Here is a 10,501-nt window from a genome sequence, read left to right as displayed (position 1 = left end):
TAGTGATGCACGTCGGCCAGCCCTCGTCATCTCTTTCCCTTTGGGTGATAATCCATTGGCTGTTGAGGCATGCGCAGTCCGAGAGGAACGTCGCTGCCTTTTCTTCATCGCAATGCTGCCGTGGTGCCGAAGTGCCGACGACCTGCAAAAGCAGTAACAATGGCGTGAGCGACATTACTTCCGCAACGCCGGTTCCACGCCCACACATCGATCACACATTCTCCAAATTTAATCGGAAGCGTCCTTTCTATTACTTTATTGAAGGGGTGGAATATAATGTACGTGGTTTTGGCAGTATTTAGTTGTAGTTGGTTCTGTTTTAACCAGACTGATAGCAAATTGGAGAACCTATTTACTTTATTTTCAAGGTCGTGTATTTTATCTGACGTAAAAAGCACATTGGTATCGTTCGCGTATATGATTATTTGCGAAGAATTAGGCAAGTTTACAATGTCGTTCACATAGATCAAAAATAGTAATAGGCCTGATTTTGATCCGTGTGGTACGCCTCGTTGAAGTGTTAAATTCGTAGAATAGCTGGATTCGACCTGCAAGAACTGTCGTCTACAATTCAAGTAACTGTCAATCAAGTCGATCGGAATTCCCCGTATTCCATACTTTTGCAGTTTACTGATTAGGATTCTGTGATTTATCGAGTCAAAAGCCTTTCTTATATCCAAAAATATCCCTAAAGTTAACTGCCTTTGTTCAATGTTCTCAATTATTTGGTCTTTTATACGAAGGAGAGCTTTCTCAATTTATTTCTGTTTCTGGAATCCGAACTGGCTTTCCACAATTACAGAATGCTTGGTGAAGAAAGTTTCCAGCCTGTCAAGTATTATGTCCTCAAGTATTTTTGAAAAGATGGGTAGTATTGATATTGAACGATAATTTGAGAACTCTTCCTTGTTTCCCCTTTTAAAAACTACCGTTTCCCGGGCCAATTTTAGCTCATGCTGAAATATCCCACTGCTAAAAGAGAGATTTATTACATAAGCTATGACATCGTTAATTAGATCACTAACATGTTTAATTGTATGCGCATTGATTCTGTCTGCTCCTGAGGCCGTGTGGTTTTTTAGTTTCCTTATCGACGCATCTACTTCCAACTGCATTGGTTGGACGAAAGAAGATTGATTGGCTTACTTCTTGGGTAACCATTACCAGTTCACTGTTTTCTATTGATGTTTCAGCTGGGTAGGTGCCGGCTTTAATAAAATGCTCATTCATACTATTTGCTAGGTCGGCACCTTGCAAAAGGCCGCCATTCATCGTTATCGCCTGTGGGATTTGTTTAGTTGGCTTTCTGTTTGTTATTCGATTGATAGCGTCCCAAACCTTTTTCGGCTCGTTTGGAATGGACTGGAACATGCGCGCGTGGTATTCGGTTTGAGCCGCTTTTAAGGTTTTGTTCTAGGCGTTTCGGTATTTTTTAAATTTAGATAAGAGGTCAGGCTCTCTTGTGCGCACAAAGTCGTGATACATTAAATGTTTTTTTCTTCATTTGCTTGCACAAATTTGCGTCTACAATGGCTTACGTACTTTTTCTTTTTTGTGATGCCTCCCAGGGGAAATGCCAGGTCATAGCATTGTGTGTTATATATATCTTACCAGTCAATGGTTTCAACAAGCATCATCAACTGATTAAGTGTGTCACCTTGTATTTGCCGGCGCAGAACGCTAGTATTTTTGGAGTTCGGTGAACCTTTGAAGTGGCGAAACAGAAAATGTGAAGATGGTCTCTAATATCGGCAGAAAGTATACCGGAGGTAATACCGTTTTGATTTAGGTTAGATACGCATATGTCCAGAAGTGTTTGACAGTTTGCTGTGAGCCTGGTCGGCATGCTAATATAATTTGGGCAACCATAGGTTGAGAATAAATTGTTAAGTTCTGAAGACCGGAAGTCAGAGGAGATCATGTCAATGTTAATGTCACCCATGAGGATAAAGGCGTTATTAGTGAAACAACCAAACGCAAGTAACTGTTCCATGAATTCGGAAAAACTCTTTTTTATCTCCGGTCGGTGGTCTGTAGACTACAGAGATTGTGGTGCTTGTTATGCTGAACGTGAAGCACTCAATATAGCTGTTCACTATAGAAAACTCTTCAGAAGTTGCGTAATTTATAGAGTTTTTATGAAACTGCCACACCTCTGCCTCGTTTATTTTCACGATACAGGTGCTCAAACTGATACCCAGGCAATAGGTGGGGTACGTCCTTAATGGTTAGCCAGGTTTCTGTAAGTAGGATAAGATCAAATTTGACAGTTAGCATTTGGAGTAGTGTGGTTATTTCGTTTTGTTTGTTTGTGATACTTCTGCAGTTTATGTGAAGAAGCGATAGGCTGTTTTCCGAAGGAAACGTTTTGTTGAGGGTCAAGACACTGTAATATGGGACTTCGTCTTGACAGTACGTCATCTTGCTACACAGCGAGCGTTTTACGTGACCGTTCTAAGGTGATTAGGAAGAGCTCTGAGCCACATGTGACTGAATTTTTTCCAAGTCAGCCGGGACAGCAATGCGGTAAGCCGGCGATTTTTTCTGTTGCCAAGCAAATATTTTGCAATCAGCCGCCCAGACAAACTTCCATTGTGCCTCTTTCTTTTTCGGTAATGCCAAGCCAAGTAGTCTCTTGTTCTGCTGTGTAAGATGCTCGTTCACGAACACTGGTTTGCCAGGCTGAAAGCCGAGAGCGCTGCTGTTTGCCTTCTTTTTCCTCGATTTTGGTAGAACAGCATTGCGCTTGCTTCTTTGTACGAAGCGAACAATGATGTTCCGCTCCCTTTGCTTCGCTGTTGGCACCCAGCGGCACGTGTCAACGTCATCCTCCTGATTTGTCTCGTTAATTACCTCCCCAAGCTGTCTGATTATTTCTACCGGATCACTCTCATCAGAGATGCCCTTGATTTCCACGTTGTTCATACGCTGGTACTGCTCTATTTCGTTGACTTTGAGGGATAGTCTCGCGTTTTCAGCCTCCAGTGAGTTGTTAGACTTTGTTAGTTTTTTAACTTCCTTGCGTAACGCGGCTATCTCCGCCGTTAGACCCTTAACCCCATCACAAGCATTGGAGCAGAAGTCCATGCTCTCTTTCAAGTCCCGTAGTTCAGCTCCGATGTCCCGCTTGAAGCTATCCAGCTGCTTTGCTAGGTCTTTCAGGTCTTTCACCTCAGTCGCATCGTTCGCTTCTTTGCCATTAACATAGGTAAACGCACGAACCAAATGTGACAAGTGGTTGGTAGTACTAGTACACGTGGCTTTGCTTTGTGAGTAACGTAGACTGTGCTCGAGAGCGCAGCAGTGAATAGGCTCGAGATGGGCTCGCCTGGCCGCGTGGAATAGCATGCCAACAGAGAAGAAGGCGGGTGTGGTCTGCATGGGGTGCGAGCTCGAGTACCCGCTCGAAGAGTCGCGGTTCGGGTCAGTCGAGGAGGCGGAAGGACGAGATTTTATGTGCAGAGTGTGTGTGCTGGCGTCGCGCCTCGACGGGCTCGAGGCAGAAAAGCAGCTTCTCCGCGTGCAAGTTGAGGAGTTACAAGAGGAGCTGAAAGGTGAACGGAAGCAGCGGGAGGCGCTCGAGGAGAAGGTAGTGCAGATGGAGGACAAGTATAGTGACAGTATATTCTAGGCACTATAAGGACACGCTAGCGACGAGGTATGCCATTCCGGCCAAGATTGGCGTGCGCAGCAACACAGGCGCTCCGAGTGGGCTTGTCCCCGAGGAAAACGATGACGGACAGGGCAGCGCTGGCCAACGGGGGAGTACCAGTGCCGCGATAACAAAGGAGAGTAGCGAAGACGGAGACACGGTCGAAAAGGGTGCGAGCGATAAGGAGGTCAGGCTGACTCAGACGCAGCCGGAGCAGTTGGCCGCGCTGGCAGCCAAAAGAAAGGAGATCGGCGCATGGTGATCGTGGCAGGCGATTTGAACATGTGTTACTCCGAAAGGGAGATTATAGTATGGGTGAAGGGAGACGAGAGAGTGCAGGTGGGCGTGTTTTCTAGCCAGACGGTCAGGGTAGTTCTGGAAAAGGCGAAGGACAAGATGTGGGAAAATATGCAGGGACAGAATATCGTGGTTATAGCCGGAGGAACCAATGACGTTCTGCAATAAAGGGGCGCTGGAGTGCGAAGGCAGCTCGAGAGGGGAGTGAGGGAGCTTAAGACGCTGTGCCCAACGGTGCAGGTCGTCGTGAGCACAGTACCCGAGATTACTGGGAGAAGGGTGCAGGTGGAGAGGGAGGTGATGACAGTGAACAGGGAGATACGGAAACTCGGTAACACGATGGATTTCGCAGTCTTCGACATCAACATTGATGTCCGACGAGTGGGCTGGAGGACGGCGTTCCAGGGGGACGGAGCCCACTTCTGCGAGCAGGTGTGGGAAGCCATCTGGCGGTGACACGCCAAGCGTGCAGTGGCTTTTTTAGGGGGGGGGGGGGGGGGGGAAGGCCGTTGTGAGGAGGGAGTAAACGGAGAACAAGAAGAGATAGCGGGGTCGGTACAGGTGGGTGCAGGAAGAACAAAGAGGAGACGCCGGGGTGTAAATAAGAGAGGGCGAGAACTGAAGATGGCGTACATAAGCATGCAGGGTGGCACGAAACAAGAGAAATAGATGGAGATTCTCAAACAGCTAGAAGAAGAAGATATCCGGGTATATGCAGTGACCGAGGCGCACCTAAGGGACCTAGAAGAGCCTCTGGTAATCGGATAGTATGTATGGGAAGGTTGCAATAGGACGGCCGGGTCAATAAAAGGCGGAGGAGTAGGTACGCTTATACGACAGGGGGAAAATTGGAAAATAGTGAAAGAAGACTGCAAAGAGCGTGTGTGGGTGAAAGGGATATGGTATGGGGTAGGGAGGTAGGTGTCTGTATGAGTTTCGTACCTGTGGACGGGTAAGTAGAGTAAGGAACAAAATGAAAACCTGGTGGCGTGCCTAAAAATGGACATCGAGTATTTGAAACCATCCGGGTAGGTACTATTAGTAGGGGACATAAACGCCCACATTGAAGATCTGGACGGGTACACAGACAACAACGGACATATAATGATGGGTATGTGTGAGGAACAGAACCTGATCATAGTAAATAGGGAACAAAAATGCGAGGGTCAAATCACGTGGGAGTGTGGTAGGAGACAGTGGAGTATCAACTACTGCCTCCTCTCGGATGGACTTTATGAATGTTTGGATGGAATTATCATAGATGAGGAAGGGGGTAAAAGTCTGGGCAGTGCCCACAAGTGTATACAACTGAATTTTGGGAAACCTGGGCGTGCCAAACAGAACCGAGTGGGGCAGTACACAAAGTTAAGCATTAAACAAATTGCGGCTATAGCTAAAAGTATAAAAGCCGACATAGAAAGAAACCCTGGAGAAATATGGGAATATGACAGGCTCATGAAAACTATGCAGGAAAAATAGTCAAGGCAGAAAGGGCAAATCAATGGAAAGGAAAGAAAACGCCAAGAAGCTGGTGGAACGCAGTAATCAAGGGGGCTATACAGAGGCGCAAACAGGCGTCTAGAGAACACAGACAGGCCAAGAGGGCAGGGAGGCAGCAGGAAGAGGTGGACACAAAATGAAAGCAATATAAGCAAAGAAAAGTGGAAGTGCAGCTGTTGGTGCAGGCGAAGATAAAGGGCGACAGCGAGCGATGGGTGGCGCAAATAAGACGGAGGGGTAGAGACGCACCGAAAAAGTTTTGGAACCATGTGCGGGCATTAGGGAAACGCACGAGACATACAGAAGGTGCTAATGTAGAAAATGGAGCCGGCCGGATACTCAAGGCAGAGCAGGCATTAGCATACCTTCCTGAAAATGTAAGGTTGATAGAGCGGCCCCGCAGCGCCACAGCGATGTCACGAAGGGGAGGCCGAAAGGTCTGGAGATAGGAGGGGACAAGCTCAAGTGGGTAAAAGCAGAGGGAAAGGTCCCTAAAAATACCGCTGGGGGCGGATGGGATACCAGTGGAGTTGGTCAACCAACTAGGGCCAAAGAGCAAGAGAAGGCTACTACAAGCCATTAGCAAGGGGATAGAAAAGAAGGTAATACCGTACACGTGACGTACTAGCCGGATGAGCTTAATCTATAAAGGCAAAGGAGACAAGACTAAGCCAAGCTCGTATAGGCCAGTCACCGTCACGTCTGTATTATACAGGATGGGAATGCAGGCCGTGAAATTTGAACTAGAGCAGTGGGTAGAAGGGGACAGAGTGCTAGGGGAACTTCAAAATGGGTTTCGAAAAGACAGAAGGCTAGATGACAACCTTTTTGTAGTAAGCCAATGCATAGAGGTGGCGAAGATGCAAAACAGACCTTTGTGGTTAGCCTTTCTGGATAGTAAAGTGGCTTATGATAATGTAGACGGGGAGCGGCTGTGGAGTATTTTGGAGGACGAGGGACTGGGGGCAGAATTCGTTAACTTGCTCATTGAGCTATACTGGGAGAACCAAGTGAGAATAGTGTGGGACGGGATAACATAAAATAGGCCTGTACACACTTAGAAAGGCTTGAAACAAGGATGTCCTCTTTCTCAACTGCTGTCCATGATCTACATTACGGGTTTAGAAATAAATAAGGTTGGAGTGGAGTAGGCTGGGGTTCGATTTATCGTACATTTAAAACGGGCAGGTGGTGGAACAGCGAATTCCAGGATTAATGCATGCAGACGACCTATTGTTGATGGCGGATGACCGGATAGGTATGCAGGGCCTGATGGATATATGCGGGGAGGAAGTGACGCACTTTGGGCTATCTTTTAGCACAGAAAAACCAGGGATCATGGTTTTCAACGACGACACGGAGTACAAATCGGTATCATTTCAACAACTAGAAATACCACGGGTAAAGGAGTATGAATATTTAGGAGTATGACTTAACGACGGCGCATATTACACGCATGTGCATGAGGCTCACCTCAAAACAAAAGGAAGACGGAACGCGGCTATAATAAAACATAGAGCACTGGGGTGCTACAACAAATACGAGGTGGTAAGGGGAGTCTGGAAGGGGGTCATGGTACCAGTATTGACTTTCGGAAATTCGGTTCTGTGCAGGAAACCAGAGACCCAAGCCGGCCTGGAGGTAAATCAGAGGGCGGTAGGTAGGCTGGCCCAAGGGGCCTGTAGCAAAACTACGAATGAAGCGGTACAGAGGGATATGGGCTGGTCGTCCTTTGAGGTGAGGGAGGCGCAGAGCAAGATAAAATTTGAGGAGAGAATTCGTGACATGGAGGAGGAAAAATTGGCCGCGAGAGTGTTAGTTACCTTTATATGAGGAGCATGGACATGTGGTGGAGACGGAGGACCAGACAGGTGACCAAGCGGTACGGACATTTGGTAGGGGAAGGTGGGGTCTGCACTTAAAAAGCAGGTAATACCAGCAGACACGACGAATTCGGTGCAGAGAATGAAAGGAAAAAAAAAAACCCTTAAGACCTATAGAACACAGAAACGCGAAATCAGGAAGGAAGGTTTACTCCTTTAGGTTTAGGTTTAGAAGGTTTAGGGTGAGAATAGCTTACTCCAAATGAATACTAACATGTTCACGATTATAGCCCAGAGCGCAGTAGCTCTAGAAAATCAAGAAACTAGATTGCATACTAATTAGCACTTTGAGAACGCGAAGTATTTCATTGTGGAACCGCAGAAGACCATAATATTCGGCACGAGGAGCAACTTGGTTTCGTGGAAAGGTCCATTTTGTGTTCAAAGGCAGGTTATCCACCGTGCTGTATTTAAGTTGCTACTACATTGTTCTGCCGAGCACGAATGCGGGAGTGCTACGCCTCACTGTTATTTTGATGTATGCGAAAATTGCAAGAAAGGTGATGCGTCATTCATGTCAGCGAGAAAGTGGAGGCTGAGAGAGGCTGTTCCAAAACCACTACACCTGCTCTTGGGGATGTGCAATGCTTTGTTGCTTTTGAGTAATGGTAGCGGTGACTGCTTAGGACAAATCCAAACACGATCTGTTCCGTGTGGTTGATTCGCCTGCGCTGCCCTGGCCTAGCCAGAAATATTTTTATTGGCGGGGGGGAGGAGGGGGGAGGGGGGGCATGGTACGCCTCCAGTGAAAAATTTAGAAAAACGTAAACCTGCGCCCAAGCAATACTTAGTCATTTTCCTGCTTTAATATAGCGAAAAGGTTAGTTGTACCGTTCACTATAAAATCCACATAAAAAGGCGAATGCACAAAGGACTCCACTTAATAGTTTCGTAAGAAACACTTATTTTGTCACACTCCAAATAAAACCCGAGTACGAAAAAGAGGTAAAATGTACCAGCACATTATTGAATAATTACTGTAACAGAGAAATAGTAGGATGTGGTGTGTAATACAGCAGGGGCGAAAAAAATGCTAAAACGTTGGAGGGTTGTGCAGCGCTCAGAAAATTTTGGGGGGTGTTTTGACCCCGAATCACCCCCCCCCCCCCTCCTTCTTTGACTATGCCCCTGCTGTCGTGTTTGTAGCTTGCGAGACCAAAGTTGTACAGGACAGGAGCCAGGATCCATTTCTTCTGGTGGTGTTTCCCAAAGTCAACATCGAAGTTCCTGACGGTAACCATTGGTGTGCCTCAATCTTGTCTCAGCCATTCCAAGCGCTTATGCACGGAGGTGCCGATGCCTGTTTGGCTATCGAATTGGCTGTTAGCTTATCTGCAAATTAAGAAGGCGGTTAGAAGGTTCGTGTAAGGCGTTTGCTTCAGCTGCTGTAGGTTTCTTTTGTAAATCACTTTTTAGTCACTTATAGAGGGGCCTTAACAACCGTCTAGTACATACCTCATCACCAGAACAGGATCCGGCCACCCTGTTGTAGTACTTTGCCGAATTCTTACAATATAATGGGACACATTTTCTGTAGGCTGCGCTACATGTTCATTTTCTAGTCTTTGTGAGCTGATGGGGTACCCGTTCAGCGACGACTTCCCCCCATCCTCTAGCAATGACGTATGGCATTGCGTCTTACGTATCCCCCAGGTCTGTAGTTCTGTTTGGTCCCGTTTCAGTTACCGTAGATGCTAAGCTGAATAGGTGTAACCATCAGAAGGCTTTCTTGGTCAAAAACATCGGCCCTCGTCTTTACTGCGTCGAAAATAGCAACCCTCATCCTAGCCGGATTCGGCCGCTCTGGCGTGTAGTATTCGCCTGAAACCTCTCATATCGGGCATGCCTTCGTCCTGCAGTGCACACAGATATGCTGATAAATGAATGAGACAAATTTCTCAACTATCGCGCGTACCCAGGCACTAAAAATCTAAGAAAGTAAAGAAACCTGAAAACTGAATAATAAAGTCGCGATGGCCTGCGTATTCGAGTGCCCTCACGCGCCTACTAAAACCAAAATTAAAAGTAAAAACTAACAGTGAATAATGATATACCGAGTGTGTATATAATCTTGCACCTTCAGGTGATTATCAAAACCAGAAATATTTCCATAAAAACTGCAAATGAACTCCAGATGTCGCAAACACATGTAACCCAGCGCAAAAAAAATTCCAGCGATAAAGCAGGGTAAAGACACTGTCCGTGTTGACATGTTCGTTCAATGCCACAGAGGAAACGTAAGTTGCTGAAATGTAGAAGCGGTGGATTAATGCAGGCGATTCTCAGATATTATCGAGATTTTCTCGTTCTTGATTACCTATATATCAAACCAGCACTACATGAATGCTTTGCATTGCGCAGCGGACGACCTTGTAACGCAAGGACCTCATCACTGGTATTTTGAACGCACTGCACCAAATATAAGTTTTTTGTGTTTTTGGGCGCCTAAGCGCACCGGGCTATAAAAAGCGCCGTAGGGGAGCACTACTGATTGTTTTGCCACCCGGAACGTTTAACATGTGTCGAAGTCTGGACACATGAGCATTTTCGTTTCCCGCCTCCATCACAAAAACAGCCGCCGTGGCAGGGAATCAAACCCGCGTCCTCGGCATCATGACCCCAACGCCTTAGACATTGAGTCCACGCGGCGGGTAATACAGTAAGCTTCCGCCACCAAACAATACGCGCCTTGAATACCCGCCGTTAACGATAACAGCCTCTGCACCATCGGCGACGAACGTTTTACACTTTCCTAATGGCCCCGTATACAAACCTCAGTGGTTTCTCACGTTGAACATATAGAAGTACATGCACTTCCGCTGCACATTATCTTTTCTGATTTTTCCTCTTTTTTAACTTCCGACCATGGCGGGAGCGCTTCCGCTGTGCTGCACCACAGCGTCTATATGCTGGTTCTGTCCGCGTAGCGCTCTCGTCCTTCCCGCCACGTCATACCGCATTCAGCTGAACGTTGCCTTGTTGTGTTCACTGTCTCCCGAGTGCCGGGGTAACCCTTATCTTTCAACCGATCCCCCCCCCCCCCCCCCCCGGTAAGGTGCCACTACCGTAGCTTCATCCAGTACGGTAGGGCACGTGCTCTTGGACGGGGCAATCTGGCTTTTCTTGACAGAGAGGAAGTGTCACCTGGATTAACGTACACCCCTGCCGA

The sequence above is a fragment of the Haemaphysalis longicornis genome, unplaced genomic scaffold (genome assembly GCF_048455015.1).
Source record: "Haemaphysalis longicornis isolate Haplotype H1 unplaced genomic scaffold, Haemaphysalis longicornis Haplotype H1 scaffold_1, whole genome shotgun sequence".
NCBI lineage: Eukaryota > Metazoa > Arthropoda > Arachnida > Ixodida > Ixodidae > Haemaphysalis > Haemaphysalis longicornis.
This window is presented reverse-complemented; position numbering follows the sequence as displayed.